The sequence below is a fragment of the Kogia breviceps genome, chromosome 3 (assembly GCF_026419965.1).
Source record: "Kogia breviceps isolate mKogBre1 chromosome 3, mKogBre1 haplotype 1, whole genome shotgun sequence".
NCBI lineage: Eukaryota > Metazoa > Chordata > Mammalia > Artiodactyla > Physeteridae > Kogia > Kogia breviceps.
This window is the reverse complement of record NC_081312.1, coordinates 27,338,866-27,355,165: the sequence shown is the minus strand read 5'-3', so window position 1 is coordinate 27,355,165 and position 16,300 is coordinate 27,338,866. Positions and strand designations below refer to the sequence as shown.

General features: G+C 47.5%; 1 pseudogene; it reads right to left on the bottom strand.

Moving 5' to 3' along the window:
• Positions 1-11,431: 11,431 nt before the first annotated feature.
• Positions 11,432-12,487, bottom strand: LOC131751931 (glutamine synthetase pseudogene; annotated as a pseudogene).
• Between the last annotated feature and the right edge of the window lie 3,813 nt (positions 12,488-16,300).

Sequence of the window (16,300 nt, the reverse complement as noted above, 5' to 3'; positions counted from 1 at the left end):
GATTTCCCCCAGTCTACCCTACTGATGAGGAAATAAGTTTTGGGTCTGACTCCCAGAATTCCTGAAGGCAATATACAAATAAGGCCCCTTATCTCTCCTATTGCACATGGGAGACCCTAGCCAGCCAAGGAGGGACCTTCACAGCCCTCAGGTACCATTCTGTTGCTCAATGTGCTTTTGAAATGCAAGGATGCTGTGAACTTGAGGATGTTCCCATTCTTCCCTGCCTACATGGAAGTGTGGAGAGGCCTCTGAATCTTGGCTTGGGGGTCATGTGTATTGATCTCCACCTGTCATCACTTCATGGCTGTGCAAAAATGCGTCACATGGAGGAGCGACGTGGCAATCCCTTGCCTATCTTCTCCCTCCAGGGTGGTCCAGGTTTGCTGTGGCAACATCGGCTTCTAGTTACCCTCCCTCAAGTTTGGTCTTTCTCTACTGTCTGGGCAGTTCCTGAAAAGGCTGCATTAATTGAGTGAGTGATTACTTCAAGACTTGAAATAGCTTTTTTCCTGTCCCAGATATGACACAGTCACTTCCCCAGTAGAGCCATCACTCCAAGAGGAACAGGATGTCCTTGTAACGGAGCCAAGAGGGTCACATGATCAGACAGTCGGGGGCCTCCTGGGACCTTGTTTCCCCTTAAGCTGCTGGCCAGGGCTTGTCCACAAAAGTCTCTCTGCGACAGACCCTGGCAAGCCATCCTGAACCTATCCTCTTATAGGGTTTTAGTCCAGAGCATTTCTCTAGGGAATAAGTGTTTGATGAACGAATACTGGAAGGGTGATAGGGAAGAATTCCTGTGGAGGGTCTTTGGTGGCCACATGTAAATAAAGCCAGAATGCCTGTGTTTCTGCACTAGAAGAATTAGGGAATCCCAATTACCTGGTATCCTTGTCCCCCATGGCACCCTTCAAGGAGACCATAAAGTTTGGACAGGCAGCCGAACTTGCTGATTGGGGAATTCTTGGCTTAGTCTGGAGCCTGCTGGAGTAGAGAGTGCGAAGCAGAGGGAGGAAAGGGTTACCTTAGAATTCAGGATCAGGCAGTAGAGAAAAGGCATTTATGAAGGTTGACCCCCAACCCTAAACCCAGCTCTAGACCCCAGACCTCACAGACACATGGTCAAGTTTTATTGGGAAGTCACCAGCCACTCCAGGGGAAAATATGATTTAGGCAGCTGTGCAGGAGCAGGGGTGGGGGAGATGAGAAAGGTCTTCAGGCGGCCCCAAAAGGGGAAAATTAGCTGAGTCAGAAGCCAACAAGAGGAACCTGAACTAGAGGAACTTGGTCTGTAGGGTCAGAGGCAGCCTTATGCTGGGAGAGAGACTTGGGTTTTTGCTTTTATTTTTTTTTTTAAATCTTGAATTTCTGGTGCCATAAAATCTTTACGAGACACAAAGTGGTTTCATATTTATTTAGTGAAACCTTCTAATCAATTAAAAGTCACTTTTGGGGTGAATGGGAAAATCCCCAGTCAGACCAGAAAGAAGTTCCAGAATGCCAGGAACCTGAGCAAATTTTCCAGGGCCACCTGGTCTTGCTGCTAAACCCCATCTCTTCCTTCCAAGAGTGAAATAGTAGATAAATCCAAAAGCTCCAGAGTTTTTGACCTCTAGAAGAATTGAGGCTGGCCATCAGCCCGGAGAGGTCACATAACTTTATTGCCTGGGACATGGGGAAAGCCACTGGGTCACACAACAGACATCAGTATTACACTGATCAGAGCACACAGTTGCAGACAACAGAGTTCACTCTAGCTGGTTTAAGCAGGAAGGAGTTTATTTGGGGACATTGGGAATTGCCAGGAGGGCTGGAGGAGCAGGTTTTAAGCTGAACCTCTAGGAACAGTTCCTGGAACCACGCTGCAGGATTGGGTTGGTAGAGAGCAGCTGCCACTGCCAACCACGGACCCATGCTTGCCTCTGCTGCAGGCAGGGTGCAGCCACTGCACCTCCACTCCCAGAAACCTCCCAGAAGTATGCCCACACCCCCTCCTGTTTCCTCAGCTGACTTTCAAATCAAAGTCTCTTGTGGGTGCATCTAAGTGACAAAATCTAAGCCACATGTCTGTATCCAGGAAGGTGACAAATGTCTACACACAGACACACACACTCAACATAAATATCCTTAAAATGTGGAGAGATTACACAAAGACTTTTGAGAAGTTGGGAATGGCAGATATCTGCTACCAGGGGTCTGTGAGCTGCAGCCTGGGATGCTCAGGAAAAGGTCGTGCCCCACTGTGTGGGTGAAGTGATAGATTCCTTGGTGGGTCTCCATCAGCAACATTCTGCTCAGTTGGTCTTAGGCAAAACGGAGAAGTAGTGCTTGCCTTCTACGCTCCTCATGCCACCAACCCAAACTGTCATCCATTCATTTAGCTTTAAGACACTTTCAAAAAGAGATTTGAGTCAACCTGGGTGTTGTTTTGCATAAGCAATATTAGTCCATTATGGGCATTGTGCAAGACACAGTTACACACTTGGCTTCTACTCTTGATGGGGAGCCAGGAAAACATACTCGCACCAACAGTACAAAAATAACCACGTTAGGGCTTCCCTGGTGGCGCAGTGGTTGAGAATCCGCCTGCCGATGCAGGGGACACGGGTTCGTGCCCAGGTCCGGGAAGATCCCACATGCCGCTGAGCGGCTGGGCCCGTGAGCCATGGCCGCTGAGCCTGGGCGTCCGGAGCCTGTGCTCCGCAATGGGAGAGGCCACAACAGTGAGAGGCCCGCAAAAAAAAAAAATAAAATAAAATAACCACGTTATGAGAAGCATCACGTGAATGGTGCAGAGTTGTGGTTTGGGCTGGTCGGTATGGCTTTTTGGAGGAGACAGGATTGGAGCTGCTCCTTGAACAATGGGTAGGACTTAGATAGGCAGTCCTGGAGGATGGGAATGGGGTGAGTGATGCACGGAGTGGGTGGGACGTGTGTATACAAAGGAGATCCAGTCAGTTACAAGTCTGGAAGCAGTGCAGGGTATGAGTAGAAGAATTGTAGAAGATAACAATAGATACTTGAATTGGGACCGTGTTTTGGAGGATCTTGATTGCCCTATGTATTAGTCAGAACTATTTTAGTTTTAATCGATAGAAATACAACTCAAGTTACAACTTAAAACAAAAGGGAATTTATTGTTCCATCTAATTAAAAAGTCCAAGAGCATGAGTTTGAGACTCGGCCAGATCCAGGTATTCAGATGATCTCATCAGGACTCAGTGTCTCTCAGCTCTGGGTTAGTCTGTGTTGGTTTCATTTTCCAGCAGGCTTTCTCCTTGTGGTGGTCCCTGGCAACCCCAGGCTTACATCATCTCAGTTTAGAAATCTCTTGCCCAATATTTCTAGCAGAATTCTCAAGTCTGAGGTTTGTTGACTGGCTCAGCTTGGGTCATGAGCAATCACTCCCTATCCCTACCAGAACTATAACCTTGACCAAGGGGATGTGGGGGTCTCTCACTGACCAGATCTGGGACATGGCCCAAGAGGGCAAGTTCACCTTCCCCCCAACCACATGGAGGGATGGTCACTTTAGCAGATGTTATAGGTTCCTCATCCTTTTCCCCTTGGTCCCTTCCCACTTCAGTGAATGCTGGCTCAATTTACAATTGTTAACATCTGCCTCTCTTTACGTGAAGCCTTACTCTGACCACCAGAGACCACTTGCACACAATTCAAGACAGGCCAGAGAGCCAGGGAATTAACATGTCCTAGGAGCAGTCCTCAACGAATGGCTGATGGGATTGGTGTATAAATGCCACATTAGTATTTAAATTATATTTAATATTAAAATAATAATTCAGGGACTTCCTTGGTGGTGCAGTGGTTAAGAATCTGCCTGCCAATGCAGGGGACACGGGTTCGAGCCCTGGTCCAGGAAGATCCCACATGGCGCGGAACAACTAAGCCCACGCGCCGCAACTACTGAGCCTGCGCTCTAGAATCCACGAGCCACAACTACTGAGCCAGTGCACCACAACTACTGAAGCCTGTGTGCCTAGAGCCCGTGCTCCTCAACAAAAGAAGCCACGGCAATGAGAAGACTGCGTACCGCAACGAAGAGTAGCCCCTGCTCGCTGCAACTAGAGAAAGCCTGCGCGGAGCAGTGAAGACCCAATGCAGCCAAAAATAAATAAATAATTTAAAAAATAATTTAAAAAATAAAATAATAATTCACACAGTAGTAGAGGCATGCTAATTTTAAGGAGGAAGAAACCTGTAGGGCCTCTAATTCACATTTCCTGAGACCCTATTCAGCAGGAGAGCACATCTCTCTCCACCCCACACAAGTCCAGGCCTGATGTCCATTGGTTTATATGGGGCCCCATCTGTCTTTAGACCAACTGCTGTGGGGCAGAGAATGGTGTGTGCCAACTGGGTGAGAAGCCAGATCCCATCCTCCACTCTGGAGCCAGGAGAGGCCTCCATCTGAGGCTCTGGCGCTGAGAGTGGGGGAGCAGGTTTTCCAGGGGAAATCAGGGAACCATTCCTGAAAGTAGCACGAATAGAAGGTAGGTGGCAAAAGCAGTAGATTCCTGAGAGTCAGGGCTCTTCCAGAAGTATGAGTGTCTCAGTCAGGTTCTCCAATATGTTTTCCTGTTTCTCTAGTACAAGAACGTACTATCAGTGGCCTTCGGTTCTCAGCTCCTTGGGTAGGGGTACAGTCACCTCCCAGAGAGGTGAAGACGTCAAGAGTCTGGTACACAGTGAGATAAAGGATGCAGCCTGCGGTCTGTGAGAAACATTTTTGAGACAATTATGTGTGCCAGGCTCTGTGCTAAGTGCTTTCCTGGATTATCACATTTTATCATCCTCACAGCCACCCCAAGGTAGGTGCCATTACTAATCTCCCCACGGCAGAAGAGGAAACAGAGGCTCACAGAGGTTACATAACTTTCCCACACAAAGACACATGGCAGTAAGTGCCAGATCAAGAGCTTGATCTGAATGGTTTGGTTTTTAGATTTCCAAAGGCCGATCATCCTGGGGAAACTGAAGCAGCACCTGAGAGGCCCTGACTGTTGGGGGCAGGAGCCACCCCTCCCCCCCAACCCATAGGGGATGGTGATGGTGGTTTTTAAATCAATTAATTAATTAATGGCTGCATTGGGTCTTCGTTGCTGGGTGTGGGCTTTCTCTAGTTGCGTTGAGCGGGGGCTACTCTTTGTTGTGGTGCGTGGGCTTCTCATTGCAGTGGTTTCTCTTGTTGCCGAGCACCGGCTCTAGGAGCAAGGGCTCAGTAGTTGTGGCACGTGGGTTCAGTAGTTGTGGCATGTGGGTTCTACGGAGTGCAGGCTCCGTAGTTGTGGCGCACGGGCTTAGTTGCTCTGCGGCGTGTGGGATCTTCCCGGACCAGGGCTCGAACCCACGTCCCCTGCGTTGGCAGGTGGATTCTTAATCACTGAGCCACCAGGGAAGTCCCGGTGATGCTGGTTTGAAGTGCTGGAGACAATGTTTAATAGGCAGCGCTTCCGGAAAATGGCTCCTTTGCAACAGGTGAGGGAAGGGCTTCTGGAAAGTTCATTCAAACTATACCCAGCTCTCTTTAAGGAAGAAGGATGGATAATGACAGCCCTCCTCCTCTTCTCCTCCCCATCACACCCCACTTTGCGTTAAGGCACAGCCACACGTCGTAGTGAACGTCCTACTCTAGACTCAGCTCCCTCACCTCTGGGAGTGCTGGTGGCTCTTGTTCTGTGGCCTCCTTCAGGGAGGCCTTACCTGACACTCCAGTCTGGATGGAAGCCTCCCACCCCCTCACCCTACTTTATTTTTTTCATGGCACATCGTATATTGTGTAAGTATTGTCTGCCTCCCTCAGTGGAATGGAAGCTCCAGAGGAAGAGGATTTTATTTTGTTCAGAGTTGTCTCCCTAGTGCCTAGAACAGTACTTGGCACAGAGTAACTGTTAATAAATATTTGCTGAATGCGTGCCTGTTTCCCCGGCACTGTGCTAAGTGCTGCCCATGCATTATCTCACTGAATCCTCAAAAGCCTATGAAGTTGCCCACACTGGGCTCTAGAACCAGTTTCAGCAGATAAAGAAGTAGATATGTCCCCCCACGCCCCTGCCTGCATTCTCCTGCCAGGACCTGGTGTCAGGAGCCCTCAGGATAGACCAACCAGACTTAACAGGCTGTGAGATTCACAAGACCAGCTGTCTGGGGGGGTTTCCACCCCGGCTGCTATTAATGGCACCATCTGCTCCCAGCACATTCACACCTCCCTTGGTGCGAAAGTCTTTGGGGGGATAGGACAATCTCAGGTCCCAGAACCTTCTTTTCAGAAATTAGCAACAAACCAAAGAGGAGAGAGCTATCCATGGAAGAGGTAGAGGGATCTGCTGCCTGTTGACCCTGGAGAGAAAAGATCTCAAGACCATGGCTGTGGGGAGCGGGCTTGGAGTGGGGAAAAAAAGAGGCTTTCTTGGCCTCCTCTCTCCTCCACTCTTGCTGCCACCCCACCACCACCTCAGGAGCAGTGGGAATGAGGGCTTTGGCCTGGTCAAAGTTGCCCCACAGAGGGCCCAGCTCTCAGCTAACCAGGGGCTCCTTTCCAAGGCTGGACCTTTTGAGACAAACAGCAACTTTCACCATGTCACACCCCAAGAGCTAATAGCCTCCCCCTGTATGTAATGTATTTAAAGCTGGGGAGGCAAAACAGCAGCCTAGGGTGGCTCACAAGATTTCTGGGGTGCATGCTTGTGGTTCTGGAAAGGCTACAACACTGACCTGCCCTGCAAAGTGGCCCCTTTCCACATCCTTCATTTTGAATGTAATCGTCTTTTCTCTGGCCAGACCCTCCATGCACTATTTTTTTTAAAAAAATAAACTTCCTCTCACTCAAAGCGTACCTGCTTTTTGGTTAATTGACAAGTATACAACAAATATTTATGGAAGACTTCCTGGATGCCAAGCCACACCCACAACAGTGGGCAAAACAGACAAAACCCTGACCTTCTTGGGCCTTGCAATCCAGTGACAGAATAATTAATTCAGCCCACAATGCAGGCCTAGTTCTGGGTTCTCAGCATACCCTGGTTTAGCCTCTAGATGCGTGTGGCAGAAACACATCCATCACTTGTTAGAATTATAAAAGTGTAACTCAACGCTCCAGAAGAACCCTGCCACACACAGCATTTCACCCAGCTCTCCTCTCTCCCCCTTTAGTCTTGGAGGTTGCATTTCTGTGCTAGGAATACCAGGACTTAGGAGGGGCTTTTTCTGACTGTTGTGTGGCCAGGACTGCAGCCGGTGAACATTCTCAGGGGCCGCCCAACGCTAGAGGCTCCAGGGGATTGGAAGCCAGAGGAAGATTCCATCCTCATCCTCGATCCAGGCTTGCTGCCTGGGCCTCCAGGGGTCGGAGCTGGCAGGTGAGAAAAGGGAAAATCATCAGCCTCGGTAAACAGCCCCAGCTCCTCCTACAGTGGGTGAGCGGCATGCTGTGAATTTGCTGTGTGGTTTGGACGAGCTTGCCAAGCTTTCTGTCTTTTGTTACGATACCATCAGCTGTTCCCTCATGGTTTCAGGGTATGAACATCGCTCTGTTTATACTCAGCAGCACAAAGGTCTGTGAGTTTTTGTACACAGGAGGCCACCAAACGTCTGGAGAAAGAGGAGGGAGGCGAGAGTGTACAGACATTTGCCCAAGTGCCAACGAGATTCAGTTCTTACCTAGGAGATTGGTCAGAGGTTCCCAGCTTTGGCACTGGTGCCCCAGGGCCTGTGTGGACACGACGACAGCCTGAAGTGACTTGAGGCTGGTCACAGGGAAAAGTCCTGGACATTCAGCGTGGAAGGACTCTTTGATGTCACTCTGGCCTAACCCTGCTCTTTCACAGCATAGCAGACCGAGATTCAGACACGTGAGATAACTTACCCAGGGTCACACGGTCAGTAGAAGAGTTGGTTTGGAATTGAGGATGGCTGTCTTTTAATTCACTGCTCTTTCACCCCCATTTTATACTAAACCCATCAAGAGTAATTTAATTTCATACAGACACATGTCTATGTTTTCATGAGCAAAAGTATGGGCCATATTTTTTTTTGGTAAGAGGTGTAAATATTCCCAATAGCCTGCAAGGAAAAGAATACAGCTCTTCCCAATGTCTGTATCACTTTCTTGGAGAGACAATGCAAGCCCATGCTCCTAAGTACAAGTCTTAATATAGTAAACCTGAACCTGTGGTAATTGTCAGGGCTTTAATGCCTGATCCAACCCTCACACCTCAGAAATCTTTGTGCGGTATGTGTGTATACCTGCGTGGGTGCGTTGTGTGGACATGTGTACACACTATCAAAGGATTTTTGTTGTAATTGTTTTTGTTGCACTGATATCTCAAATGAATTTCTGGAAGAATTCATTGCTTCCAGAAGTGACCGCTTCTGGAAGAGTCTGTCCTTCTTTAGATACTCAGGCATGATTCATTGCTAGTGCTGGTCAGTGTTCCTAATTTGTGCTTTTCGTGTGTGTAGGTGACATTGGATAGGAAGTACCCAACTTGCTACACCAGGAGTTCAATTATAAAGTGGTGATGGGAACTGAGAATACATTTTCCCATAAAACCTATGTCATATATGGCTATATGGTTTAGTTAATCCTTGAAACTTGTTTAACTTCATATATATTTGAAATATTGCCCGTTTGGAATTAGTGCAAGTATGAAACACTACTTTTTCACCAACTGTGTTTAAATAGAAGAACTATAAAACCAAATAAGAATTCTTTTTTTTTTTTTTTTTTTTTGCGGTACGCGGGCCTCTCCCTGCTGTGGCCTCTCCCGAGATGAAGACTTTGTGAGAACTGAGAATGGGACCTTTAGATATTCTAAGGGGTCGGGGTGCTGATGGTTCTGGTATTTGAGTATATGGTTAATTCGACTTTTACACTTGTGGCTTTCTCTTTCTTCTGTAAGGCATTATTATTAGCCACACTGTTTAAATTGATCAGATGTGATTAGGGCTTGGGCTTTTGTTGACAAATGGAATAAAGTGAAGGAAGAGAGAAAAAGGGAAACATTGTTCCTCCTAAGATCACGAGGTAGGAGCTGGAAGAAAGTGGACAGATAAACTGCCTGTGTATATCAGCAGTAACACCCACTGTGTGGGGGTCCCCTGGCCCTGATTTTTTTTTCGGTGGGGGTGAGGAGAAGGAGCAGAAGAGAACTGATGCCCAGCCCCCCCCCCCAGCTCAAAACTAACAGTCAGTGGTGATTCCTGATAGCCCAGAGCCCTGTACTCGCCCTGTGTCTGATGTGCGTGAGTCACTCCAAATCAGAATGTCAGCACCATTCCAGAAGCCCAGTCCCATGCAATCCCATGAAAGGAATATCTTTTTAGCCAGCAGGAGTTATCTGCTCTCACTGATGTCCTCCTGAAACCTGGACCCAACCAGAACCCCGGGACAACTCCATAGACATGAATTCTGGAACCCCTCAGGATATCTGGTCAACCCCATAAGTTTGGGGAGTGGGAAGAGGATAGGTGGACAGATGGACTGGAGAGCACCCCAAAGAGAAGATATGGGGTGTGGGGCAAAAGATCGGGGGCATGAGCTCTACTTGTCTAAAAGCAGTACTGCATGAGAAAGGTATCCTGAGATGGGCCCAATTAGACCTTGAATGGTAAAGGGGGCAAAAGAGAGAACGTGACATTGTAACTTTTCCCTGTAAGAGGAGAAAGGGGTTGGTGGGGATGAGGTGTGGTTACTTCCCTGCACTATCCAACAGGGACATTGACCCTACCCCTGACTTGGCTCAAGTTAAAGCAAATAGAGTGATGTTTAACTAGCATCACAAGTGCTGGTTAGGGGGAAAGCATCCATAAACTCGTGCTTATGATGCTTACAAATGCTTGGTTTAGAGAAATAAAATTTGATGAGGATGGTCTGAAGGTTATACAGTTTATGTATTCTTTCAGTTCTTAAAATCTCTCTTTGAATCACACCAGCTGTGGATCTGAACCATGTGCTTTCCATCTCCAGTGGAAATGCTTTTTAACAAACTCAGATTTCTGAAGAAGTCATCAGCCTACATTGAGAGTTTGTAAGAGAAGGACTTATGGAACTCCTTGTCATATCTCTGGTAAGAATGTTTTCTTTATGAGGAGCCACAGAAGAAATTTCTCTTAGTTCTTTATTCCAGGAATAGTTGTTTTTCCCCTAAACACCTGGCTTTTATTTTATGGACACTATAGATCATATAACTGACCATGTCTCACCCTTTTTCTGCTTATATTCAATTTTTTTTTTTTGGAGCCTTGAGTCATCCTTGCTGTGCGCGGGCTTTCTTCAGTTGTGGTGAGCGGGGGCTACTCTTCGTTGCGGTGTGCGGGCTTCTCATTGCGATGGCTTCTCTTGTTGCGGATCAGGGGCTCTGGGCATGTGGGCTTCAGTAGTTGCAGCATGCGGACTCAGTAGTTGCAGCTCACTGGCTTAGTTGCTTCACGGCATGTGGGATCTTCCTGGACCAGGGATCAAACCCGTGTCCCCTGCCTTGGCAGGCGGATTCTTAACCACTGCGCCACCGGGGAAGTCCCTGCTTATATTCAAATTTGAAGCAATCTTGAGCCTCAGATCCTCATAACCTGCAGAACTGAATTTCACCCTTAGCATGTTCATCTTCTGGTTTTTTTTCTTGTTTTCTCCTTTAAAACCTTTCTTGTATATCTATTGTTTTGCTTTATTATATTGCATGTAATTTTAAAAAGTCATCTTAAATTATTCTGAGAGCAAGTTGGTTAAATAAATACAAAGGTGGTGAAGGGGTGCTAGCTCACGCGAGTCCATTTGCTGACTGTGGTTGGGTGGCTTGAACAACAGGCTATTCATAAGTACAGGAAATTTGCAAGACTGATGTTAGAAACTGGAAGTACCTGCACTATTTATAGTTGCATTTTAAAACAAGTTCTTGAATCTGAGCAGTGAATATGTGCTATTCTAACTGAAAAGGTAATTATCAAATTCCTTAGTAGTCACTTGGCCATGGGGTAGAAGTAACTCGACTCTCCGCCCAGGGGAGATTTCTGGTAATTTCTTTCATCTAAGCAGCACTATTTTCTTTTTAAGGTTAATTCCATTCAAAGATCAAAGTCCAAATACTTAATCAAAACCACTGATTTTGCAAATCCACAGCCAATCTTGGACTAGATTTGCAACCACCAAATATTGAAGAAAGCAAAGCAAAATGGAACCAGGCCCTTACAAAATACATAGTGTGTTGAATTTTTTTTTTTTTTTTTGGCTAGTTATCCCTAAACACTGAACCCTGCTGCGCTTCAAACTCTCTGTTTCCCTTTTTTTTAGGAATAAAAAAGACCTTGATACTCCATCCTTCGAGTTACAGCTATTAGGACAATGGAGAGAGGGACAAGAGTAGGAGCGGGATGTAGTATTAGGAGGCGTTTGATGGCTGCAAGTCTAGTCCCCTTAGTTTTTGTACTGGATGGGCTCATTGCCAGTTTCATTGAGAAGACGTGCAGATGAGGGCTTCTGTCACCGAAAAGGGGTCACAGCTGGCAGAGGAGTGATGGTATTCACAGTAACCCTTCTTCTGGCCTACGGTCCTGGGAATGCGGATGCTAGCTCCAGGATTGGCCACGCCGGCAGAAAAGTCATTGAAGTTGGAGATTTCATGGAGTCGAGCTAGGTGGCGGGCATTGTCCAGCTCCCCTTTGGGATCATAGGCTCAGATGCAGGTACTGCTTGCTCCATTGCTCAACGGCCTCCTCAAGGTGTTTCAGACCATTGTCCTCTCTCATGGCCTTGGTGATGAAGTTGTTGTGGCAGCCTGCGCCGTTCCAGGTCCCAGGAATGGGCTTAGCATCAAAGGTTGCTGTCATTCCAAAGTCTTCAAATACATGCCACAAGATGAAACGGGCCACCCAGAAATGATGTCCCATATCCATTCCTTCACAGGGTTCTATCTGGAATTCCCACTGGGCAGGAATGACCTAGGCATTCTGTCCCTGAAATCTTGACACAAGTGTACAAGCAGGCCTGGTGGTGAGCCTGCACAATATCCCTGCCACAGGCTTTGTCTGCTCCCACACCACAGTCATATGGACCTTGGGGCCCAGGGAAGTGGCTGGAAGGCCAACCAAAGGGGTGTTTATCTGTGCCCATGAGAATATATTCCTGCTCCATTCCAAAACGGGGGTGCTGGTTGCTCACCATGTCTGTGATCCATTTACAGGTGTGCCTTCAATTGGTCTCCATGGGCTTTCGGTTGTATTTGAAGACTTCACAGAACACCAACTTGGGGTCCTTGCAGAAAAGGTCCTGAAACATGGCAGCAAGGATGAGATACTTGTCACTGTTGGAGCTTCAGACTGAAAAGTACTAGAACCATCAAAATGTCACTCAGGCAACTCATCTAACACCGTCAATCCAGATACGCATAGCTTGGGCTTCCTCACCCTGAGACAGGGACATGCCCATCTGCTGGATGCCTTTGTTCAAGTGGGAACTCGCTGAAGTGGCCATGGTAGGAGGCATCCTGGGTGGCAGGGCAGGCAGGCGGTGAGGATGAGGTGCAGGAGGAGAGTCGAGGAGGCCGGGGAGGCCGTGCAGACACTCTGCTCTTCTCCCACCCTCAGCTCTTCTCCCACCCTCAGCTCTGCCAAAATTATCGCTTCTTTCTCATCTGGGAAAAGAAACAAGCTGAACCTAGAAATGGTTTGAATGGGGCAATGGGAGGGTGTCTATTTTCTAAATCTCCCTCGCAGTCTAAGTGCTTCTTCTGTTTCTCCCTGTGTCACCTAGTCTCAACAGGAAATGGTGATGAGCTTACCTGTTTCCAGATGGCACAAGCATTGGGTACCACCTGGACCCAATGGTACATGGTATCCTTTGTACCACAGTGATGATGGCTCAGCCTCAGGGGGAGGGGGAGGCAGAGCACAGGCATGATTTATGGATGTGATTCAGTCTTCTTGGGCCTGCTTCCCCTACAGGACTAACCAGAGGCCAAACTGGGAAGAAGGAAAAGATTCATCCTGGTTCCTTTGGCCCCTTTTCCATTGGGAGTGATTCTGACTCTCACCTGCTTAGAATTGAGGATGCCAAGGAGCTTTCTGGTACAAATATTAACAGTGTGGAAAATTGGCCCAGAGTATAAAGAGGAGTTTGAAAAGGAAAGAATCAAGCCCATTGTATTCTTAAAGAAAAGGCTTTGAAAAAAAAAAAATCACAACTTGTAGATTTCAAAAGTCCATCTTCTTTCCAGTTTTCCATTTAGAAAATATGGATATAATAAATACACATTTGTACACACTTGCCTTGAGAAAAGCACCTCAGAAACACATAGTGGTTATCCCTGAATGGTAAGATTCCAGGGGATTGTTTTTTTTCTTGTTTGGATCTATGGTCTGATTTCCCCACAACGAACGTGAATGACAATATTGTTGGATGCTAAGTTAAGGTCAGGTTCTAAAGTCGTATGTAAAGAAGAAAATCATGTCCCATAAAATTACCCCTTGAAGACCACTTCCCCACTAAAATGGGATGTATGTGGCTTTGTGTATCACAAAGTAGTTGCCTTGGATTTAGGGGCCAAGATATATGAAAAGAGACACATCTTCACGCATCAGAATCCACTCAAGGTGCTGAAAAGGTGCTAAGCTTTGTGGGAATTGAAACCAGCTGCTGAGGGAATATCTGCCATCTTGCTCTCCATTCCGTGGAGCCTCTACTCACTGAGTGGAATGGCCTGAGGAAACATCTTTCCTCTTCAGATTGCTTTCTCTCTGTTTCTCTCACTGTTTCTTTCTCTCTCCTCCCAGGATGTGGCGAAGGGGGCTTGTCTTAGAGCTGGGTTTGCAAGGCAAGCCATTCTATTCACTTAGATTGCATATTCTAGATCAATAAAATTAGCATTTTCTTCTAAGGTGGATTAGTTCATTAATTGAATTGAATTTATTGAATTCTAAGGTGAATTTATTCCCACTTCACGTAAAGTTAAGAAAGCTTTGTGTACGGTATGAGGTGGTTGGAATGGAGTAGGTCTGGGTATAAAAGCAGGAACTTTGAGGAGACCAGGAAGGGCCTGCCCACTTGTGCTTAGAAATCCAGCCTGGAAGCTCTTAGCTGCCACAGCAAGTTGTTGGTAAAGATGCCTCTTAACTCTGGGTCATTTTCCTATTTGGCGTCCTGCTCTGGTTAGTTGGGGTGGTGGGTAGGAGGAGAGATCAGTTGGAGGGATGGAATAGAATCATTTTTATATGTCCCTCTCCCTCACTTTCTTATCCCCAAATGGAAACAGGTCCCCACAAGACTGGTATGCCCCTAGGAGATGTCTGGGGTCCCTGGCAAAGGGAACATTCGCCCAACACTTACTTATTGAGCACCTATTATTATATGTGAAGCACTGGGATAAGTATTGAGTCTTCTTGGGGGCAGCCTATATACCCTCCTTCCTCCCTGCCAAGGGGGCAGGAAGAACGTGAAAGAGAAGACACAACTATGGCTGCTCCAGGGCCTCTCATGTGGTGACTTGTCCAGCCCTGTGGATCACGTGGTACAGGACAGTGGGGTTAAGACCTGGGTTTTAGAATCAGACAGGCCTGGGTTCAAATCCCACTTCTGGCACTTGTGAGCTACATGACCTTGGACAAGTTATTTGGCTTTTCTAAGTCTCAAGCAAGTTACTAAGTCATTCTGTAAATGGAAAAGATACTTACTGAGCACCTACTATGTACAAGGAACTGGGGATAAGTACTAAGCAACGTTCTCTGCCCAAGAGCCTTACAGCCTGTGGGAAAGACTGACGTTCACATTTGTAAGTACAGGCTGTGGTAAGTTCTCCAAAGGGAAAAGGGAGAACCTTTTGAGACTGGATAGCTGAAGCCCTCATTTGGGTCGTTTCAGGGGAGGGCTTTAAGAGAAAGGTTCTCTGAAGAGCTGCTTTAAGTCGAGAACTGTGGGATGAGAAGGTGCCAGAATACGAGTGTGGGAGAGAGAATTCCAGCAAAGAGCAAAGCATTTGTTCCACCTCCAGCCAGTGAGATCCACCCGCCAATCCCCTTAGAGCAGAGGAAGCCCTTCTTAGCTAAAAATAAACTTGCTGAGCCTCAGAAAATCCTGTCACTGCCCAGATCCCCCCAGAGAGACGATTCTGTGGCTCTAACCCTCCCAGCTGCACCCCACAGGATGTGTGGGGCTGGTGGTCTTCAAACTGCAGCCCCCGACTTTCCCCGCTAATTTTGCCTGGCTGAGAGCGTGTCTCCAGCAAGGCTGGGCTCCCAAGCTGGGCGCCCGCCAGTCAGTCTGGCCAGGGAAGGAACTATTTTGGGAATTTTTATGATGGAGCAATATTTTTTTGGTAAACAAATGGAAAGCTGTTAAACAGGGATGGTCACCCTCTAGCTTGAGGTTCACCTTTCTCCATGTGGAGCTGTCACAGAGGCAGCACTGTCCAGTGGGGAGAATGTCCCCAGGACTACCCACCTTCAATGCACACCTCATCATTTCTCTTAGATTAAACAGCTATGAAAATTGAGGAGGCTGCTCCCTCCCCCTGCCCTATCTTGGATTCTTTGAAAACAAAAACTCCGGTGTGGTCTCAGGTAGTGGAGCCCGGCCAGTCTGATGAACCCTTGAGGGCTTGGGGATGGCCTGTTAGCTTTGGAAGGGAACTTAGAGAACATCTGCCATCCCCCTCAACTGGTGAAGGAACCAAGGCCCAGAGAGGGGAAACTGCTTTCGCAAGGTCACAGAGCTCATCAACTGCAAATGAGGTTAGAGTCCCAGACACCAAACTCCTAGTCCTGTTCTCTTCCTTCAGGAACATAAGCCAGACCAGAGGTCAATAAAAGGAACAAGTTTGGTATTTTGCAGAAAGCCTACAAACTATACAGGCACCGCAAGTCACGAATGTACTAAGTTCCTAAGCACTGACCCCACCCTCAACGTCTCCTGGGAGAGGATTCTCCTTATATCTGAGGACCAGTCCTTTATCCCAGCTCTGACCTCATCTGGCCTGGCCTCTTCAGGCACTTGCCTCTGATTGGCTGCTTGGTGGCTGGGACTTCTTTACCCAGGGCCCCTCTCCTTGATGCTGGGAGACTATCCCTGCCCGAGCGCCATTCCTCCAGCAGCTCCATCAACTCTTGTCCTGCTCCAGTGGCTCCCAATCATCCAAGCTGCCTGGGCCCCATTTTCTCAGACTGAGCTATGGCCATTTTTTAATGTCTGAGCTCAGAGGAAGATAATCAGGGCCCCCCAAATGAAAACAGGATCAATGCATAACCTTCCCCCTACTGACAGAGCTAGGAGGCCACTATATTGTTATGGCAATAA